Source organism: Mesoplodon mirus, assembly GCF_964341445.2.
Source record: "Mesoplodon mirus genome assembly, chromosome: 3".
NCBI lineage: Eukaryota > Metazoa > Chordata > Mammalia > Artiodactyla > Ziphiidae > Mesoplodon > Mesoplodon mirus.
The window spans coordinates 89,230,224-89,253,767 of NC_138978.1; the positions used below are offsets into that span (position 1 = coordinate 89,230,224).

At 44.8% G+C, this 23,544-nt stretch overlaps 1 protein-coding gene across 1 annotated transcript in view; it reads right to left on the reverse strand.

Annotated features, from left to right (window-relative positions):
* Positions 1 to 23,544, reverse strand: part of BCAR3 (BCAR3 adaptor protein, NSP family member) — a 261,968-nt gene that overhangs the window by 167,104 nt on the left and 71,320 nt on the right. The window lies entirely within an intron of this gene.

Below are 23,544 nucleotides of genomic sequence, written 5' to 3' on the forward strand. Positions count from 1 at the left end.
CTAAATAAGGCATTTGGAATGCACAACAATCCAGCCAAGCTAATCACTGCACACTGACTGCAGCCATGAAACCTGGAGAATCTGGGAGAGAGAGAAAACAGGGAGTGTGGTAGCCAGAGGTGGGAAGATAGAGGAGCTAATTTCATAGCATAATTATTAAATTAAATTAAGAAAAAGCTCCCAAACCTCCATTTTAAAATAACAGATTGAACATCCAATTTTATGGAATGAGGACTGGTGATGAGTTTAACTATAACATGTGCCAGACATTATACTAAGTCCTACAGAAAGCTAGGAGCCCTCAGGTGGTTCATGTATGTAGACAGAGTAGGTGTGATTACCTAGTACAATATGATCGTGTGAAGAGAGAACACAAAGCAATACTCATGGAGGAATGGATGAGGAGACGTAATCAATGGGACCCAAGTGGGCTCAGGAAGATCTCGCAGAGACTATGGCTTCTTAACTGGATGTTCAAGGATGAATGGAATTTTTCCAGATCATAGGAGGAGGGGAACGAAATCCCAGGAAGAGGAGGCAAAATGAGTAAAGCTATATAAATAAAAAGTAATAATGGCTAATTTTCACTGAGTGCTTTCCAAGGGCCAGGTTCTGCTCCAAGTAGCTCACAGTTAGTCACTCTCTTCATAGAACTGTTACAGTGATGCTGTTATTCCACTTTATGGGGCTGAGGACCCTGAGGCACAGTCGGGTTCCAGAACCCCCCTTCTTAACCTCCCTGCCCTGACCTATGCAGGTTTGGGAGGGAGAGGAGTGGGGCGGGAAGGGAAGGTGAGGGAGGGAAAGAGCCCAGTCGGCTGGGACTGTAGAATCAGATCATGAGACTGAAAATAGAAACTGGACCAGATTGGGAAGATTCTTAAGTGCCATGCTAGGATTTAAAATTTTATGCTATAGACCTTTCTCAGAGTGGAGTCTATGGATCATCTGCGTGAGCACCATCTCGAGCTTCCTGATGCAGAACCCTGGGCCTCGCCCCAGACCTATTGAGTCAGCAACTCTGGGATGGTGCCTGGTAAACTGAATTTTTTTTTTTTTTTTTTTTTTTTTTTTTTTTTTTGCGGTATGCGGGCCTCTCACTGTTGTGGCCTCTCCCGTTGCGGAGCACAGGCTCCGGATGCGCAGGCCCAGCGGCCATGGCTCACGGGCCCAGCCGCTCCGCGGCATATGGGATCCTCCCAGACCGGGGCACGAACCCGTATCCCCTGCATCGGCAGGCGGACTCTCAACCACTGCGCCACCAGGGAGGCCCCTGGTAAACTGAATTTTTAAGAGCTCTTCAGGCAGTTCTTCTGCACGCTCAAGTTTGAGAACCCACAGCTGTAGGCCATGTGGATATATGGCCATTTTTAAGTTGTGGAGTAAATGGTCAGATATACTTTACAGAAAGCAAAGTTTTGAGCAGTGGATGAGTTGAGGGGGAAAGCCTTGAAGCAGAGGCCAGCCAAGAGCCTCCTGTCCTCTCCAGGCACGGTGGCAGCCTGGATAGAGAAACAGCAGTATCGAGAGGGGTTGCATTGGCAGAATGATAAAGACAGGGATCCTACTGCAGAGAAAGTGAGGTCTGGACGATTATTTAAAAGTTTCTGCTTGGGTGGCCAATGATGAAGTTGGGCAGTAATGGAGCACAGACCTGGATTTAGAAGACTTGAATTCAAATTCAAGCTCTGGCACCTGCCAATAGTAAGACAGTGGCACCTCAATTTTCTCATCTGCAAATCGGGGACAATATCACCCATTTCACAGTATTGTTGTGAGGATTAAATGATATACTATAAGGAAATACGCACATCCCTGACACTTGATATGTTTCATGCTTATTTCCGAAAAGGAAGATTAAAAATAAAACTAAATTGAGGAGAAGAACTTGTCTAACAAGCATCCCCAAGTCACAATCACAGTTGGAACCCACCCAAGCCCATCCTGCAGGTCGGTGAAGGAGCTGTGCTTATAGCCCTTCTCCGCTGCCGGTCTCAGCGCCAAGGGTGAGCTGAGCCGGGAAGGAATGCGTGGAGGCCGAGCAGGGCTGGCTGCAGGTCAGAGATGAGTCTCTGCTTGGCACCGTCATCCTGCACGACGGGTAACAGATTCTCCCATAGCACGTCTGTGAAGTCCATCACCAGAAGGCTGGGCAGGCCGGGGTGGGCCAGCAGCCAAGTCTAGGAAAGCCTGCTGGAAGACGCATGAGGTCTGGGAGCTTTTATAGTGGCAGAGAAGCTGTCCTGAGTCAGGTGAGGGTTAGGGCTCGGGCTGCCAGATAACATACAGGACACCCAGTTAAATTTGAATTTCTGATAAACAGTGAGTCATGTTATAACGTTAAGTATGTCCCATGCAATATTTATACTAAAACATTATTCATCGTTTACCTGACATTAAAATTTAACTGAGTGTTCTGTATTTTTGTTTGCTAAATCTGGCAACCTTAGTCAGGACCCTTCAGGTCTGCACAGGTTAACCTTGGAGCCAGGACCAGAGAACAGGAAGCAGAGGAGGAACAGGGAGGTCAGGGGAACGTTGCCTGAGTTCTCTGAGAATGACACAGTTCCTTGACCCCATGCAGGAGACTGGTGGGTCTGGACCTGGCACTGCCTCTCACATGGAATTCCAACCTTGACTTGCCCGTCAAATCTTGAACTTCTTTCTTCCTCCTTTTCATATGAGTTTATCTCCCAGATTCTAGTCCCTAGGTTTCTAGCTGTACAGCTGGGATATGAGCTTCCCTTCCCTTGGAAACTGGTCCTTCCTGATTGGCATGGCTTTCTGGCAGCTGCCACATCTTAGGTGACCCCTGCTCTGGTTAGAGGAGGTACTTCAGGGCTATAGAGAAGCCTGTGAGACAGAAAATACAGTGCCACCAAAGCGGGGAGAAAATTAGGTTTATGTTACGCAGTGATCAAAAACAGTTACGTGTTAATGAGTGACATACCTAGATGCTCATACCTCCGGGGTTTAAGGCCCTTTACATTTTTTTTTTTAAATAAATTTTCAATCTTGTGATTACATATTCATTTTCTTTCTTTTTTTTTTTTTTAAGAATAGCCTGACCGTTTTTTTTTTTTTAATACATTTATTTATTTATTTATTTTTGGCTGCGTTGGGTCTTCGTTTCTGTGCGAGGGCTTTCTCTAGTTGTGGCAAGCGGGGGCCACTCTTCATCGCGGTGCGCGGGCCTCTCACTGTTGCGGCCTCTCCTGCCGTGGAGCACAGGCTCCAGACGCGCAGGCTCAGCAGTTGTGGCTCACGGGCTTAGTTGCTCCGCGGCATGTGGGATCCTCCCAGACCAGGGCTCGAACCCGCGTCCCCTGCATTGGCAGGCAGACTCCTAACCACTGCACCACCAGGGAAGCCCCGGCCCTTTACATTTTTATAAATCCAGTAATGACTGGTTAAAATCTTTATGCTTTGATCTTTTAGTACAGTGTCATACTCTTCTAAAAATAAAAAAAAATGACTAAAAATATGTACTGTATAATGTTTGGCTCAGTTAGCCTTACCTACAGAAATTTAGCCTCTTAGGCCCTGAGGCAGGGCCAGCTTCACAGATGGGTAACATATGCAGAGCCCAGGCCCAGAAGGTTCCCGGGCGTGTTTAACGCTCTGCTGCTGCCATCTTGTCATCATTCATAAATTCTGAACAAGGGGCCCTATGCTTTCATTTTGTACTGAGTCTCGCAAATGATGTACTCAGCCTTGCCCTAAGGGGATAGAATGTGCCTAGAAATCGAGTTTAGTACATGGAAGAAGAAAACAGTTTCTGAAGTTCCAGCCTTGAAAACCCTGAACATGTGATAGGGTGGCACAAAATCATCAAGAAGAAGGCAAGTCAGATCAGGCAGTTATCTTGTCACCTGGAAGGTCGTTCATGGTGACACAAAAGGCTGACAACAGCTGCCAGGCCTAGCCAAGTCAGCACACAAAGTCAGTCCACAAAGATGCTCTTTCTCATGCATACAGGCGTAAACAGCACAAACCTAAGGGGCTGGCTGTGGGGAGGAGCCTTCCCTCCTCATCCACAAGCTGGGACATCCATTTAATCCCACAGAGCACCACCTCCGAATCCTCAGCGAGAATCTCCCGACCCCCATCAGCCGTCAGGGTTGGCACCAGCCCTCACCTGGTGGACTTGGTCAGTGTGCCCTGGGTGGGCCCGGGACTTCCAGCGAGGTGCAGGGAAAGAGGGCGCTTGGGCTTGTCTCCTCTGCTCACTCAACATTCTTTTCCTTCTTTTGTCTTTGTATTCAGTCCTCTCTGCTCCCAACCCCCCGTCCTCTGTCCCCTTCCGGCCCCAAAAACCCTGATGCATCTGGATTCCCACAGGATCAGTTGTTCTGTGGAGCAGAGGTCAGGGTGGGGATGGCCTTTCCCATCCTTTTTGTTCTAGTCCAGTGATCCAGCCTAATATCTTTGCTATCTTAGGTGATAGGCATTAGGGACTGGCTGCCAAGCCGAGAAGCTGAGTGGGAAATTCAGTAGAGCGGGCTTTTTGTTTATTTCTAATAGGAAGTTAGGAATTACTCCAGAGCACCGGCTGTGTTTTCAGCTGACATCCTTGTGTTCAGCCTCGGATGAAAGTGCTCCCGCTGACTTCCACATCCTCTGTCACCGGCTTCATTGATAGCAGCTGCAGATGACCCGGGGTAGAGCTTGGCTTTCTGCCTGCTGGTCTCTGCTCTGGAGTCCTTGCTTGGCTGACATCAAGTGACCAGCGCCGAAATCTGCCAGATGGCTTCAGAAAATATGCTCACCAGAGTCAGATGTAATTCAAGATGCTAGTACTTGGAGGAAGTTCTAAGACCATCAGTGAGTGGTGGAGGTTGGTGGTTGGGTCCCATATCCCCTCGACATCCCAACGTCAGCAATGCAGCAAGGCCCAGACTAAGACAGTAGCTTGCAACTTGGGAAGAACATGCCAAATAATAATAGATATTATTATTAATGTCTGATACCTCTATGGAGACATTACAGTGTAGTATTAAGATCACTAGCTCAGGTCAGACTGCCCGGATTTGAAACCTCACTCTGACATTTGTTGGCTCTGTGACCATGGGGATGTTTCTTAACCTCTCTGTGCCTCGGCTTCCTCATCAGCTAAGTGAGGATGATGAAAGTGCCTATTTCATGAGGTTGTTGTGAGGATTACATGTGTCAGTATCCAGAAAACAGTTAGAACAATGCCTGGCATATATCAAGTGCTCAATAACTGTCAACTATTGTTATCATCATTATTATTATTTAAATCCTTACAATGACACTGCAAGGAATGCATGTTGAAATTAAAAACTAGCTTCAAAGAGGTTAAATAACTTGTCCAAGTAACATGTGGTAAGTGATGGACTCAGAGTCCATGTACCAACCTCCACACCATGATGCCTCAATGCAGAGAGAGGAATGGAGAGTTGTCTGGGCCTGGCATCTCAAACCAGCATTCCTAACCCCAAAGATGTCCTTTTGAGTTTACCCAGGGCACTGGAGAAAGGGAGGTGGGTGGTGCAGGCTGTCAGAGTGAAGACATCTATTTGGATGCACAGTTAGCCAACTAGAAGATTGTAGGAGCAGAGAGAACTAGGGTGAGGGATACTACACTTGCTCCATTCATCCTTGCTGCTATAATCCAACGAGCTTCTTACAGTGGAGTTTTAGAAGCAGTAGCTCCATGTGACTACCAAAACATGGTCTATCACAGTCTAAGGGAAAGGGTGGAAGGCCATAGTTTAAGGTTTAAAGCAAAAGACACTCTTGATTGCTGTGGGTGACAAGGTGCTAATGGTTTCTAATAATCTCCCAAATCTCCCTTAAGTGTTTGTCACGTGGGCTGTGATTAAAAGCCCTGCTCCCAGGGGACTCTGGTAGTAACCTTCTCTCCATCTGCCAGGTTCCATTTTCTCTAATTGCCTTGAGCACCTGGGCCTCCTTAAATGGAATTTACACTTATTAGAAGCAGTTTCCCATATACTATACAGATACCATCCTTGTTGTCTACATTTGGTAAAAGAAATTCTTCCCCAAACTGAATAAGACTGAGAATTAAAATCCCGAGTACTAAAAATATCTTGTGTTTAAGATCACTGACAAAACCATCCTAGGTTTCTGCTGAAGTTCATTGTTTTACAAATTGAAACAGGGCACTTTTTTTGTAACCTACTATTTAGAAAACAAACAAACAATGAAACCCACATAAAACTATTTCAGAAATGCTACCACACAGAAAAGAAATCCTCTTGCCAAAATGCCACCATATAAAGAAGGCAATTGAAGAAAAGGGCACTTTTTGAAATACCACCACCATCATATTGAATTGGAAAGAAATTAGTATCCTGCTTATCTCCATAAACGTTTTTTTCAATCACTCCTTATTTTTAAAAATGCAACCTATGTTTTAAAATTATATTTACCTAATGTCAATTTCCTTTATGTAAGGATAATAAAAAATTATTTGATCAGTTTTGGGTATCAGAAAAAATTTGGGTGCTAAATTGAAAAATAGTCCAGAGATAACTGGGTTGGGTAACAGAAGACCTGTGTTCTAAACACGAGTGCTAGGTTCATTATTTATTGCTGCATAACAAAATTACCCCAAAACTTAGTGGTTTGGACTTCCGGGTAAGATGGCGGAAGAGTAAGACGCGGAGATCACCTTCCTCCCCACGGATACACCAGAAATACAGCTACACGTGGAACAACTCCTACAGAACACCTACTGAACGCTGGCAGAAGACCCCAGACCCCCCAAAAGGCAAGAAACTCCCCACATACCTGGGTAGGGCAAAGCGGAGAGATTCCCGCACAGAGGATCGGTGCCGAGCGGCACTCACCAGCCCGAGAGGCTTGTCTGCTCGCCCCGGCGGCGCTGGAAGCTGAGGCTCGGGCTTCGGTCAGAGCGCAGGGAGAGGACTGGGGCTGGCGGCGAGAACTCAGCCTGAAGGGGGCTAATGTGCCACAGCTAGCCGGCAGGGAGTCCGGGAAAACTCTGGAGCTGCCGAAGAGGCAAGAGACTTTTTCTTCCCTCTTGGTTTCCTGGTGCGCGAGGAGAGGGGATTAAGAGCGCTGCTTAAAGGGGCTCCACAGACAGGCGCGAGTCGCGGCTGAAAGCGCGGAGCCCAGTGACGGGCGTGGGACGCTGGGGCTGCTGCTGCCGCCGCCAAGAAGCCTGTGTGCGAGCGCAGGTCACTGTCCACACCGCCCTTCCGGGAGCCTGCGCAGCCCGCCACTGCCGGGGTCCCGGGATCCAGGGGCGGCTTCCCTGGGAGAACGCACGGCGCGCCTCGGGCTGGTGCAACGTCACACCGACCTCTGCCGCTGCAGGCTCGCCCCGCACTCCGTGCCCCTCCCTCCCGCCCGGCCTGAGTGAGCCAGAGTCCCCGAAGAGGCTGCTCCTTTAACCCTGTCCTGTCTGAGCGAAGAACAGACGCCCTCCAGCGACCTACACGCAGAGGCGGGGCCAAATCCAAAGCTGAGACCCAGGAGCTGTGAGAACAAAGAAGAGAAAGGGAAACCTCTCCCAGCAGCCTCAGAAGCAGCAGATTAAAGCTCCACAATCAACTTGATGTACCCTGCATCTGTGGAATACATGAATAGACAACAAATCATCCCAAATTGAGGAGCCAGGAGTCAGTGCTGTGCCTCTGAGGTGGGAGAGCCAACTTCAGGACACTGGTCCACAAGAGACCTCCCAGCTCCACATAATATCAAACGGCAAAAATCTTCCAGAGATCTCCATCTCAACACCAGCACCCAGCTTCACTCAACGACCAGCAAGCTACAGTGCTGGATACCCTATGCCAAACAACTAGCAAGACAGGAGCACAACGCCACCCATTAGCAGAAAGGTGGCCTAAAATCATAAAAAGTCCGCAGACACCCCAAAACACACCACCAGACGTGGACCTGTCCACCAGAAAGACAAGATCCAGCCTCACCCACCAGAACACAGGCACTAGTCCCCTCCACCAGGAAGCCTACACAACCCACTAAACCAACCTTAGCCACTGGGGACAGACACCAAAAACAACGGGAACTACGAACCTGCAGCCTGCAAAAAGGAGACCTCAAACACAGTAACATAAGCAAAATGAGAAGACAGAAAAACACACAGCAGGAGAAGGAGCAAGATAAAAACCCACCAGACCTAACAAATGAAGAGGTAATAGGCAGTCTACCTGAAAAAGAATTCAGAATAATGATGGTAAAGATGATCCAAGATTCTATTTCCCAGATCCAAAATCTTGGAAATAGAATAGACAAAATGCAAGAAACAGTTAACAAGGACCTAGAAGAACTAAAGATGAATCAAGCATCGATTAAAAACACAATAAATGAAATAAAACATACTCTAGATGGGATCAATAGCAGAATAACTGAGGCAGAAGAACGGATAAGTGAGGTGGAAGATAAAATAGTGGAAATAACTGCTGCAGAGCAAAATAAAGAAAAAAGAATGAAAAGAACAGAGGACAGTCTCAGAGACCTCTGGGACAACATTAAACGCACCAACATTCGAATTCTAGGGGTTCCAGAAGAAGAAGAGAAAAAGAAAGGGACTGAGAAAATATTTGAAGAGATTATAGTTGAAAACTTCCCTAATATGGGAAAGGAAATAGTTAATCAAGTCCAGGAGGCACAGAGAGTCCCATACAGAATAAATCCAAGGAGAAATACGCCAAGACACATATTAATCAAACTGTCAAAAATTAAACACAAAGAAATCATATTAAAAGCAGCAAGGCAAAAACAACAAATAACACACAAGGGAATCCCCATCAGGATAACAGCTGATCTCTCAGCAGAAACTCTACAAGCCAGAAGGGAGTGGCAGGACATAATTAAAGTGATGAAGGAGAAAAACCTGCAACCAAGATTACCCAGCAAGAATCTCATTCAGATTTGATGGAGAAATTAAAACGTTTACAGACAAGCAAAAGCTGAGAGAGTTCAGCACCACCAAACCAGCTTTACAACAAATGCTAAAGGAACTTCTCTAGGCAAGAAACACAACAGAAGGAAAAGACCTACAATAATGAACCCAAAACAATTAAGAAAATGGGAACAGGAACATACATATCGATAATTACCTTAAATGTAAATGGACTAAATGCTCCCACCAAAAGACACAGATTGGCTGAATGGATACAAAAACAAGACCCATATATATGCTGTCTACAAGAGACCCACTTCAGACCTAGAGACACATACAGATTGAAAGTAAGGGGATGGAAAAAGATATTCTGTGCAAATGGAAACCAAAAGAAAGCTGGAGTAGCAATTCCCATATCAGACAAAATAGACTTTAAAATAAAGACTACTAGAAGAGACAAAGAAGGACACTACATAATGATCAAGGGATCGATCGAAGAAGAAGATATAACAATTGTAAATATTTATGCACCCAACATAGGAGCACCTCAATACATAAGGCAAATACTAACAGCCATAAAAGGAGAAATCAACAGTAACACAATCATAGTAGGGGACTTTAACACCCCACTTTCACCAATGGACAGATCATCCAAAATGAAAATAAATAAGGAAACACAAGCTTTAAATGATACATTAAACAAGATGGACTTAATGGATATTTATAGGACATTCCATCCAAAAACAACAGAATACACATTTTTCTCAAGTGCTCATGGAACATTCTCCAGGATAGATCATATCTTGGGTCACAAATCAAGCCTTGGTAAATTTAAGAAAATTGAAATTGTATCAAGTATCTTTTCCGACCACAATGCTATGAGACTAGGTATCAATTACAGGAAAAGAGCTGTAAAAAATACAAACACATGGAGGCTAAACAATACACTACTTAATAACGAAGTGATAACTGAAGAAATCAAAGAGGAAATTAAAAAATACCTAGAAACAAATGACAATGGAGACACGACGACCCAAAACCTATGGGATGCAGCAAAAGCAGTTCTAACAGGGAAGTTTATAGCAATACAATCCCACCTTAAGAAACAGGAAACATCTCGAATAAACAACCTAACCATGCACCTAAAGCAATTAGAGAAAGAAGAACAAAAACATCCCAAAGTTAGCAGAAGGAAAGAAATCATAAAAATCAGATAAGAAATAAATGAAAAAGAAATGAAGGAAACGATAGCAAAGACCAATAAAACTAAAAGCTGGTTCTTTGAGAAGATAAACAAAATTGATAAACCATTAGCCAGACTCATCAAGAAAAAAAGGGAGAAGACTCAAATCAATAGAATTAGAAATGAAAAAGGAGAAGTAACAACTGACACTGCAGAAATACAAAAGATCATGAGAGATTACTATAAGCAACTCTATGCCAATAAAATGGACAACCAGGAAGAAATGGACCAATTCTTAGAAATGCACAACCTGCCAAGACTGAATCAGGAAGAAATAGAAAATATGAACAGACCAATCACAAGCACTGAAATTGAAACTGTGATTAAAAATCTTCCAACAAACAAAAGCCCAGGACCAGATGGCTTCACAGGCGAATTCTATCAAGCATTTAGAGAAGAGCTAACACCTATCCTTCTCAAACTCTTCCAAAATATAGCAGAGCGAGGAACACTCCCAAACTCATTCTACGAGGCCACCATCACCTTGATACCAAAACCAGACAAGGATGTCACAAAGAAAGAAAACTACAGGCCAATATCACTAATGAACATAGATGCAAAAATCCTCAACAAAATACTAGCAAACAGAATCCAACAGCACATTAAAAGGATCATACACCATGATCAAGTGGGGTTTATTCCAGGAATGCAAGGATTCTTCAATATACGCAAATCAATCAACGTGATACACCATATTAACAAATTGAAGGAGAAAAACCATATGATCATCTCAATAGATGCAGAGAAAGCTTTCGACAAAATTCAACACCCATTTATGATAAAAACCCTGCAGAAAGTAGGCATAGAGGGAACTTTCCTCAACATAATAAAGGCCATATATGACAAACCCACAGCCAGCATCGTCCTCAATGGTGAAAAACTGAAACCATTTCCACTAAGATCAGGAACAAGACAAGGTTGCCCACTCTCACCACTCTTATTCAACATAGTTTTGGAAGTTTTAGCCACAGCAATCAGAGAAGAAAAGGAAATAAAAGGAATCCAAATTGGAAAAGAAGAAGTAAAGCTGTCACCGTTTGCAGATGACATGATACTATACATAGAGAATCCTAAAGATGCTACCAGAAAACTACTAGAGCTAATCAATGAATTTGGTAAAGTTGCAGGATACAAAATTAATGCACAGAAATCTCTGGCATTCCTATATACTAATGATGAAAAATCTGAAAGTGAAATTAAGGAAACTCTCCCATTTACCATTGCCACAAAAAGAATAAAATATCTAGGAATAAACCTACCTAAGGAGACAAAAGACCTGTATGCAGAAAATTATAAGACACTGATGAAAGAAATTAAAGATGATACAAATAGATGGAGAGATGTACCATGTTCTTGGATTGGAAGAATCAACATTGTGAAAATGACTCTACTACCCAAAGCAATCTACAGATTCAATGCAATCCCTATCAAACTACCACTGGCATTTTTCACAGAACTAGAACAAAAAATTTCACAATTTGTATGGAAACACAAAAGACCCCGAATAGCCAAAGCAATCTTGAGAACGAAAAATGGAGCTGGAGGAATCAGGCTCCCTGACTTCAGACTATACTACAAAGCTACAGTAATGAAGACAGTATGGTACTGGCATAAAAACAGAAAGATAGATCAATGGAACAGGATAGAAAGCCCAGAGATAAACCCACGGACATATGGTCACCTTATCTTTGATAAAGGAGGCAGGAATGTACAGTGGAGAAAGGACAGTCTCTTCAATAAGTGGTGCTGGGAAAACTGGATAGGGACATGTAAAAGTATGAGATTAGATCACTCCCTAACACCATACACAAAAATAAGCGCAAAATGGATTAAAGACCTAAATGTAAGGCCAGACACTATCAAACTCTTAGAGGAAAACATAGGCAGAACACTCTATGACATAAATCACAGCAAGATCCTTTTTGACCCACCTCCTAGAGAAATGGAAATAAAGACAAAAATAAACACATGGGACCTAATGAAACTTAAAAGCTTTTGCACAGCAAAGGAAACCATAAACAAGACCAAAAGACAACCCTCAGAATGGGAGAAAATATTTGCCAATGAAGCAACTGACAAAGGATTAATCTACAAAATTTATAAGCAGCTCATGCAGCTCAATAACAAAAAAACAAACAACCCAATCCAAAAATGGGCAGAAGACCTAAATAGACATTTCTCCACAGAAGATATACAGACTGCCAACAAACACATGAAAGGATGCTCAACATCTTTACTCATTAGAGAAATGCAAATCAAAACTACAATGAGATATCATCTCACACCAGTCAGAATGGCCATCATCAAAAAATCTAGAAACAATAAATGCTGGAGAGGGTGTGGAAAAAAGGGAACACTCTTGCACTGCTGGTGGGAATGTGAATTGGTACAGCCACTATGGAGGACGGTATGGAGGTTCCTTAAAAAACTACAAATAGAACTGCCATATGACCCAGCAATCCCACTACTGGGCATATACCCTGAGAAAACCATAATTCAAAAAGAGACATGTACCAAAATGTTCATTGCAGCCCTATTTACAATAGCCCGGAGATGGAAACAACCTAAGTGTCCATCATCGGATGAATGGGTAAAGAAGATGTGGCACATATATACAATGGAATATTACTCAGCCATAAAAAGAAACGAAATTGAGCTATTTGTAATGAGGTGGATGGACCTAGAGTCTGTCATACAGAGTGAAGTAAGTCAGAAAGAGAAAGACAAATACTGTATGCTGACACATATATATGGAATTTAAGAAAAAAAAATGTCATGAAGAACCTAGGGGTAAGACAGGAATAAAGACACAGACCTACTTGAGAATGGACTTGAGGATATGGGGAGGGGGAAGGGTAAGCTGTGACAAAGTGAAAGAGCGGCATGGACATATATACACTACCAAACGTAAGGTAGATAGCTAGTGGGAAGCAGCTGCATAGTACAGGGAGATCAGGTCGGTGCTTTGTGACCGCCTGGAGGGGTGGGATAGGGAGGGTGGGAGGGAGACGCAAAAGGGAGGGGATATGGGAACATACGTATATAAAAAAAAAAACAACAACAGTGGTTTGAAACAACAATCAATTATTATCTCTCATAATTTCCATGAGTCAGGAATTTGGTTCTGGCTCAGTTTTGCTCATGAGATTGTAGTCGGTGTCCACCAGGGCTGCAGGATTAGCTCCCAAGAAGGCTCACTCACTTGGCTGTTGGCAGGAGGCCTCAGTTCTCCACATGGGCTTCTCCATGGACTGCCTGTGTGTCCTCAATGTATGGGGACTGCCCCCACCAGATGATTCAAGAGACTGAGGTGAAACCCACAGTGCCATCTGAGACCTCCACCGTGCCATTTACCAGACTCTATTGGTCACCCAGGCTGGCCATGATTCAATGTTGGAGACTGGCCACCATGGGTGGCTCTAACACTAACCTGTTCCAAGAAGCCTTGTGTTGGTGCCAAGTATTCCTTTCTTATTTTCCCGTAACACCCAACTCCACTCACCACCCCACTAAATGCTTCTGCTTTCAGTTATACATAGAAATTTAGAGCTGAATAGCACTGTAGCAATCTCCTATTCCAATTCCAAATGCCCCTTGGGATTAAATATAAAAGGATATGTTTATGTGCTCCTCTACTTGATTCTAAGCTCCTTGAGGATGGGAACTATGTCTTATTTTTACATATCCCCAGTGGCCAGCATAAAGCCTGTAATGTAGAAGTGCTCCATGAATGTCTACTGAAGTTTTACTTGTCTTGCATGAATTATTTTTGTTCTCTGGACCTCAGTTTTCTCACTTGTATTGGACTGGATGATTTTTAAGCTATTTGCCACTTTATCACGTGAAGAGCTTTTTCCTAGTGGAGTGTGGTCATGTGGCATGATAGCTCTTCACCGCTTCCTGGAAAAATCTCCTTTTGTTTTGGGATCGAGAGAGTCCGCTGGCTATTGTACTGTGGAAGCAGAGACCCTCAGAAGACAGTGGTGGAATAAATCATCATCCAAGGTTTCAGTTTTTGAGCCAAGACTAATTCAAGAATACTTCCCAGGTGTGTTGTGGGAAGGGGAAAGAGGGATGACAATTCCAGACAAAGAGCCTCCCTTACTCTGTGAATTAACTTGATTGTTACTCCCCTGCTAGAAAACCCTTTGGTTCCCTACTGCCAACAGAGTAAAACTCAGATTCCTTAATCTGCATCCATGGATGCAAACCACCTTCCTCCTCATGGACCCCTTGCTCCAGGCATGCTGCACACTGGCTGTCCACTCTCTAGAGCAGCAGTTTCTTTATCCATGGCAATCCTCTACTCTGATGGAGCCTCTGTCAAACAAACTCTAGGCCAACACTCTCCAAAGATCTCTCAAACTAAGTGTAAGTTCTTTTGGAAGTTGTATTCCCAAAAGACACTTGAAATTAAAACTGTATTAAGATGCATTAAAAAATTATGCCATATAATTTTTCCTAAAATATTTCATCTAATAGGGAGTGGGAAATAGACTATAACTTAATTAATTGTGTCTTCTCAGGGTTTTATTTGATGTACCAAATCATGCTAGGGAAAAATTTGAGCCCAGGAAAAAGAAAGATCTGGAGGTGACCTTCCATAACAGTGGGCTAGTAGCATACGCAGAGGCAGGTAGCCCTGTAAACAGCCCCACTACACCGTAAATCTCACATACCACAGTTTCCACTGCTTTGTAGCATACAGCCTCTATTGGGAGCTTCGTAAAAATGAACTCACTTAAACTTATCCAATAAGCCTCTTTCACTGTTAAAAGATGGCCCATATGGGAGAACGTGCTGATGTGGCTTTTCCTCCAGGCACTTGTCTAATGTGGTTTCAAGCAGGTGGTGTTTTCCCAGGTTCCCTCCTTTGGAAAATGTTGTGAGGACTTTTCTGAGAGCAGCCAATCACCCAGGAAGTACAGACAAGCCCATTCTTACCAAGTTACTCCTAAGTACACTGACTTCATTATTTGCTCATAATGTGAATAGGTATTTATTTAATGTCTCTCTTTGTATAGAGATTATCAGTTGGCCTGTGGACCTTTCATCTCTCTGTCTACATTATTGTTGTCTGTTCCTTAAAAAGGAGGGTTACAGCTTAATGGTGGCAACGTATAATCTCACATAAAGGTGCTGGGGAAGAGCAGGAGGATGCAGAGTAGGAGGTGACAGAAAGTGCAGGGAAAGCCTGTGGATCTAACCTAGCCAGTCTGGATTAACCCACATCCTGCAAGGCAGCAGGCTGGATGCAACAGTAACCCTGACCATGTTGTACATAGCAGTTTTCCAGAGTTTTCATCTTCCATCTCGCTTTACCTTTGCAATTGCCTGGTTAGATAGGCATTATTATCTACAGATTATTTACATTACATTACATTATTATTTACAGATTGGAAGAGCCAAGGCTCAGAGTGTGATGAGGGTCTTAGTCACAGTGGAACTTAGTGGCAAAATCACTTATTCCCAATGGTGCTCGACTGCAGGGCCAGCTCTAGGGAAAGTATGAAGTTGGCAAGGTTGTCCAGCTCAGGCCTAGTCTCTAGATCTCAGGACGAACTCTAACAGGGGTAAATATCCGTATCGCTAGCCTACTTCAGGGTTAGGTGCCTTGAGAGGCCCATAGCGCTTCTCCAATAGTGGCACTTTCCATGAGCAACCAGTGAGTATAAGAGAGAATGTGGGTCTCTCTCTTGGGCAGTTTCCTTTGAAACCTTGTTTTCCCCACTGTATTGCTGATGATAAATGGGGCTGAGCCTGAGGCAGATGTCTGCCCTCCATTCCTACAGAAACCCCTGTCCGCCTTCCTTGGTTGGGCTCTCCCCGACCTCCCTCACTGACATGATTTATTGCCCTCATTAAATGGGATGCTTAGCCAAATTCAATGGATTTCATGTCTTCCCCACAAGGAAATCCCCTTAGGAAGCAAGCTGGCATGGTGTCTGAAAGAAGAAAGAAACTGCAAATGAAAGCGATTAGCCCAAAGAGAAACTCTGCAGTTTCTCCTTCCAGGCCTTCTCTAACTTGACTTTGAGCTGGGCCAAGACCCAAAGGCATTTCTTTTTAATTTAATTATCTCCAGGGAACCATAGCTAGAAATCAGGCACAAACATGTCTGCCCTACACGGCAGGTACATCACTTCTTGTATGATGGCTGGGGCTTCTGGGGGTTGGAGGTCTTGTGGGTGACATCAACTCTCTTCCCACAAACAAACAGACCCTTTCAGAAAGCCAGGTGGAGCCCACCATGTGGGGCAGAAGCAGACTCTCCGTGTTACCTACTTGTTCTGTCAGGAGACCATATGGTAGAAGAAAAGGGGAAAGGGATGCTGCCGGCTTGGCGGGGCCAGCAGAGATTGGCAGCTGGATTAAGCCTCTGCCTGCCTGCAAGGAGTTGGGCACTTTGATGACAGATTATTTCACCCTGCAGCAAATGAATAGAGCTTTTGTCAACATCATCTGTTGGGGAGCAGTGTGGCCCACTGTTCAGTTGCTTCCAAGGACTGCTTTGTCATGGACTTTTCTTGTTATTCAGAATTTACTAAACATTAGCTTCTTGGGCTAAACTCTTTCATGCCAGTGAAAGGTGGGTGATAAAAATGCATTTCTCTGGGCTTCCCTGGTGGCTCAGTGGTTGAGAGTCCGCCTGCCAATGCAGGGGACACGGGTTTGTGCCCCGGTCCGGGAGGATCCCATGTGCCGCAAAGTGGCTGGGCCCGTGAGCCATGGCCGCTGAGCCTGTGTGTCCGGAGCCTGTGCTCCTCAACGGGAGAGGCCACAACAGTGAGAGGCCCGCGTACCGCAAAAAAAAAAAAAAAAAAAAAAAAAAAATGGGTCCTGGATTCTGGTTTCGTCTCTGCCAGGTGTTCATAACTGTGTGTGTAGGGCAGGGGCGCCTTCCTGCCTTACTCACTCCTTCGTCGGTTTCCTAATCTAAAAAGTGAGGTTATTCACAAATTTTACTCCTGGGCATATTTCTGAGGGTATGTGATAAGATGAGGGAAATTGCTTAGAGCTCTTCAGAAGACAGAAGCTTTTATTCACTCATACACAGTACTTGTGTGAGTTTAGAGGTTAGTTAGAGGTCTTTGGAGCGATAGAAGGCTGCAACTTTAATGAATAATTTGACAGAGGTCTGATGCTCTTCTTGAGCTCTCCCTGGGCAAAGGCAGCTGACTGTGGATCAGCTCTTGGATTTGTAAGCATGTGGGGCCGGAGGAGAGCATCCAGTTTGCTGAGCCTCCCAGGACAGGCACAGGAGGAAGTGGGCAGCAGTGGCCACCAGCCCATGTTCCAGAGGAGCCTGAGCTGGGTGTCATTACTGTCCCAGAGCTGGAAAGGATGCTCCAGATGCACATACTACAAGGTGGCGCTCAATCCCAGGGTCCCCTTCCTAAGCCACAGACACCCTCCACCCTCTCAGGATGCCTTTTGCAGTGAACATTTGCAAACGCTAGATGTAAAGTTGAGATGGTCTGTGTTCTTAATCCCGAAAAATAGGAAAGCTTCATGGGTAGTTTAGAACTTTAAAAAGAACACGAATACTTTTTGCTGCACACAGCAACTTTCTCAGAGCAGCAGAAAGGGAGAGGCTGTTACTAAATTGGTTCTCCGCACAGCCCGTGGGCATCCTCGGGGAACACAGGGTTGGCCCGGCATGTACTCCTATAAACGTACTTGATGTGCTCCAGGCTCGAAAACCCAAATCCATACCCTCCCACTCAGTGCCACTCCTTTCTCTTTCTTTGTACTCCCCTTCCAAGCCAAACTTCTTGAAGAGAGGTCTACACTCTGTCTTCACTAACACGACTCACTCGTGAGCCTCCTATACTCTGGCTTCCCACTTGCCCCTGAAAATGCTCCTCCACAAGCTACTGACCACCTCTTAATTGTCCACTCCAGGGGCTGTTCAGTCCTGCTCAAAGCCCGCTCTTCCCAGGGCTCCTGCAACACCGTACCCTCTACTCTTCTGAATCTCCTTTTAGTTCCTGGTTCTTCCTTCTTGGATTCCTTCACTGACTCTATACCCTGTACCCCTTAAATATTTGCTTTCCTCTGGGTTCTGGTCTTGGTCTTCTTTGTTTTCCTCATTCTTCATATTTTTAGTGAACATTTGTCATTTTTTAAAATGGTTGGCAAGCCCCCCTGAACGGCCTTCTTCAGAGAATTCTCCACCTTAAGAGTTTAAGTGGAAAGCAGACAGAGTCTAGTTGCTCACTTTCCCACCTTCCCTTGAAGTGCAGGCATGTGACCTGGGCTCTGGCAATCAGATACACCTGAAACCTGCCTTTGAGTGGGAAGCCAGGCTCAAAAATGCATGCACTGAGGGGCTCCATTCTGGCGAGGGTAGGTGCTGCCATGTCCAGGTTCTAGAAGTAGTATCCAGCGTCCAGAAGTACTAGCTGTGGTTTCCATGCCCTGTGTTGCTACGGTCAGTGTGAGGACCACCCCCTGATTTCCACCAGGATCCGTGTCTTGAGTAAGAGCATTGCATCATCACATCTACAGGACTTGCTGTCTTTAACCCCAGGTTGTTGACTGACCCTCCTAAATAGCTCTTGATTTTGTCTCCTCCCGTGTCCCAGCACCACTATGTTAGATGAGGATCTCACTTGCACTATTGAAACAGCCTCCTAATGAGTTTCCCTGCCTCTTGCCTTTCGATCTAATTTGCACGGCTGTCAGAGTGGCCTTTCCCAAATGTGAAATTGACTTCGTTGTTCCTATGTTTAAAACCTTCCAGTAGCTCCCCATTGCTTTCAGGATAAAATCTGGATCCTTTAACATGACACTCGGGTTCCATCTCCCACTACTACCCCCCACCCCCCACCATGCTCCGGCCATATCTAACTGCCTGTGTTTCCTGCACATGCCACCCTGATTCATAGCTCTAGACCTTTGCTCACTAAGGTCCTGGAGATCCCTGCGTGCTCCAGTCTCACCCACCCGCCAGCAGGATAACAGAACAAGAGCGCCTCTGATTCTGACCGAGAGCCAAGCCTGCTGGTTCATTGGAAGGCCCTCACCTTAAGAAGATGGAGATGCCTGCTTCCCTGTGTCCAGGGTCTCTGGAATAAACAGAACCCTAGGAGAACAACAAATAAACAGAACCCTCATTCATTTATTTCTCCAGCCCATATTTATTGAATAACCACTCAGTGTTAAGTGCTGAGCTAGGTGTTGGGACTAAGCAGTAGACAGTCATTGTCCATCTTCATGGAGCACAGAACCAGCTGAACTCACACTGTCTGAGGCTAGCCTGCTTATCTGGACTTCTGCACTATCTTCTGAATTCCACTCCAGTTCCCATCTCCACCACTGCCCCCACTGGCCTGCTCCCACCTCCTCTCCTCTCCTCTCACAGAGGGTTACATCCTAATTGCCATGTCATTTTCTCCACCCAGCTTGATCTCCTTGATCTCTTTCATCCATCCATCACAAAGGACTGGTTCCTCCTAAGTTCCTGGTGCTGTGCCTGACTCCATTCCTTGAACCAGATACCTTGATTATTAATGCCAGTTCAGGTTGGACTTGAGTTGGCCACACTCAATAACCTTGTGAATTTAACTTTTAACTCTTTTGTAGAGGAAAGTAGTTCCTTTGATCACCATCCTTGTCAACCTCCCATCCATACAGCACTCTTCACTTTCTTCTCTCCCCATTGGGTCACTGCAAGTCTTGCCATTTAAACTGCCCTCTTCCCCCATGATTTTCCATGTCTAGCAAATGTTTACTCTTCCTTCAGACTGAGCAAAGGTCACCTCATCTGGGAAGTCCTCATCCCACCCCTACTTTTCCCACACGTTATCTTCGTGATATGCTGTTATTATTTTTTTTTTTCTTTTGCGGTACGCGGGCCTCTCACTGTTGTGGCCTCTCCCGTTGCGGAGCACAGGCTCCGGATGCGTAGGCTCAGTGGCCATGGCTCACGGGCCCAGCCACTCTGCGGCATGTGGGATCTTCCAGGACTGGTGCACGAGCCCGCGTCCCCTGCATCGGCAGGCGGACTCTCAACCACTGCGCCACCAGGGAAGCCCTATGCTGTATTTTTATAAGCACTTTACCAATTCTACTGTAATTCTGTCTTTTCCACGAAGCTGAGACTACATCTTTTTTTAAAAATATTTTTATTTATTTATTTATTTATTTTATTGGTTGCATCAGGTCTGAGTTGTGGCATGCGGGATCTTTGTTGCAGTGCTCAGGTTTCTCTCTAGTTGTGGCACACGAATTCAGTAGTTGTGGCGCGAGGGCTTAGGTGCCCTGCAGCATGTGGGATCTTAGTTCCCCAACCAGGGATCGAACCTGCATCCCCTGCATTGGAAGGCGGATTCTTTACCACTGGACCACCAGGGAGGTCCCCGAGACTATGTCTTAAAGCATTATTGTATCCCCTGTTCCTGACTCACCATGTGACCTAAAGTAGAATATAATATACATATAAATAAAGTAAATGCAAGGAGGAATTCCAAATCTCACACTGAATTCAAAGCTATAAAATTAGATCACTTTTCCAATATTCCCCTTTCTTTTGGTGGCACATAATGTTTATGCAAGGAGTGAGATGAGCAAATGACAATGTTGGTCTTCTAGTTCTAAAAAGAATCCATCTTCTGTTTTTTCTCCTCCTTTTACTCTGTGGCAAATGTTTAACAACTGGTTCGCTGGCAGAAAGCCCTGCTTAGTAGTGTTTGCCAATTTCCAAGGTGTAAATACTCTCACCATGGCTGATTTCAAGCTATACCAACACGATGGTTCTGAATGTGGACTGGGGGAAGATGTGCACAATGACTCTTGTGAGCCAGTAGGAGCCAGCTCCCAGGCACCATTGCCTTCCTTCACTCTTCACAGCTAATTAGACCAAGTCCAGCTCATCCTTCCCTAATTCTCAGCATCCCAGCCCTTCTTCAGCACTTCATGCCTGACCACATCTGCCCTTCCTTCTGTATCCCACCTTTTTTCCAGAGGAGTCTACCATTCCAGTGTTATAGATTTTCACTGCATTAGTTTCCTGTGGCTGCTGTAATAAATTGCCACAGACTTGGGGGCTTAAAACAACACAAATGTATTCTCTTGTGTTCTGGAGGCCAGAGGTCTGAAATCAGTTTCACTCATCCGAAATCAGGGTGTTGGCAGGGTCGTGCTTCCTTTGAAGTCTCTAAGGAAGAATCTGTTCCTTGCCTCTTTCAGGTTCTGGTGACTGTCGGCATTCCTTGCCTTGTGGCTGCATCACTCTGATCACTGCCCCTGTGGTCACATTACCTTCTCCTCTTCTGTCTGTGTCAAATATCTCCCTGCCTCTCATATGGACACTTGTGATTGCATTTAGGGCCCTTCTAGATAATCCAGGATAATGTCCCTATCTCATGACCCTGAACTTAATCACATCTACAAAGACACTTTTTCCTATAAGGCAGCATTAATGGGTTCCAGAGATCTTTGGGGGCCGTTATTCAGCCTACTGCATTCATTATTTTTAAAATAATGAGATTGTCATACTGAGTAAGTCAGAGAAAGACAAATATCATATGATATTACTTATATGTGGAATCTAAAAAAAATGGTACAAATGAACTTATTTACAAAACAGAAATGGAGTCACAGATGTAGAAAACAAACTTACAGTTACCAAGAAGGAATGGGGGGTAAGGGATAAATTGGGAGATTGGGATTGACATATACACACTACTATATATAAAATAGATAACTAATAAGAACCTATTGCATAGCACAGGGAACTCTACTCAATGACCTATATGGGAAAAGAATCTAAAAAAGAGTGGATATATGTACAACTGATTTACTTTGCTGTACAGCAAAAACTAACACAACATCGTAAATCAACTATACTCCAATAAAAATTAATTTAAAAAATAAAAAATAAACATAATGGCTTTCCCCATTAGAGTTGCCATAGCACTAACTCAGCCAGAATGGAGAGTCAGCACTATCTTTTGCCCTCGCCAGTGTGTTGGTGTATTCTCCTATGCTTTCCTCTGCTTGCCTGGCTTTTTCCAGTCTGTTTGGCTTACCTCTGGTGATCTCTCAGCCATTAATAATCCTAATTTCCTGTTGGCAGTCTTTTGACTCATAGTAAGTAGAAGGTTTGCTTTCCAAAGAAAAACACACATGGAGTTATTTTAATGGTTAAATAACCCACTAGATATTAGCTTGTGAGTGTGCTGTGCTCTAAAGTGGTGTGTGTGTGTGTGCACGCACGCATGTTTCTTGACTATGTGCTGCATCAGAACAGTTCTACAGGATGCGGAAAAGATAAAGACATGGGCCAATCAACCCCAAGGGAATGCTGATAATAAACTGGTCATAAATTATGTCAGGAACATATCTCCCTGGGGACCAGTTATAATGGCCTCATAGGATGCTCATTCATAAATGTTCATGTATCTGGAAGCACATCACTATCCCCAAATGTAGAAAATTTGGGAAATATGGGCATAAAAAGAACCAATCATAGCCTAACCTAACCACTACTGGCATGTTGGTGCCAATAAAGCTGTGATGACCATCTTTCTGCAAATTGCTTTTCCATATTTAAGGTTACTTCTTTATATCCATGAATTCCCAGAATGACTGGGTCCAGTTGAATATTGTTAAAAATACTTCATATCACTTCTGGGTTCCAGTGGCTCCGTACCATTTTCAGCCCAGAGATCGAGGCCTCCTGAGATCAGCCCACCTCTCCCTGTCCAAGCTCCCTGCACTTTATTCCCGCATGAGAACCAGCCACTACAGCCAGGCTCATTTTCTACTGCCTCCTACATGCTGCCTGTCTGTCCTTTTGCTCTGGTGTAGCTTCTTGTGTTCTTCAAATGCCCAGACTTCTCAGATTGCCCATCCCTTGCCTCTCCTTCAAGGCCCAGTTCAAGTCCCCTCTAGAGAAAACCCTTCTTTTAAAAGGCTGTCACTGGACTTTCATGGTGGTCCAGTGGTTAAGACTCCACGCTTCCACGGTAGGGGGCACGGGTTCTATCCCTGGTCGGGGAAATGGGATCCCATATGCCACGCGGTGCATCAATTAAAAAAAAAAAAAAGGGCTTCCCTGGTGGCGCAGTGGTTGAGAGTCCGCCTGCTGATGCAGGGGACACGGGTTCGTGCCCGGGTCCTGGAAGATCCCACATGCTGCAGAGTGGCTGGGCCCGTCAGCCATGGCTGCTGAGCCTGTGCGTCCGGAGCCTGTGCTCTGCAATGGGAGAGGCCACAACAGTGAGAGGACCGCATACGGAAAAAAAAAAAAAAAAAAAAGGCTGCCACATGTGGGGTCAGTGTCACGCAGGGAAAAGAGTATCCGATTTGGAGGCAGAGTCTCTGGGTTCATGTCCATGAGATCCCTGAGATAAAAGTCCTTCCAGGAACTCAATTTCCTCCGCTCATAAAACAAGAGTTATGATCCTGGCTCAGAGTT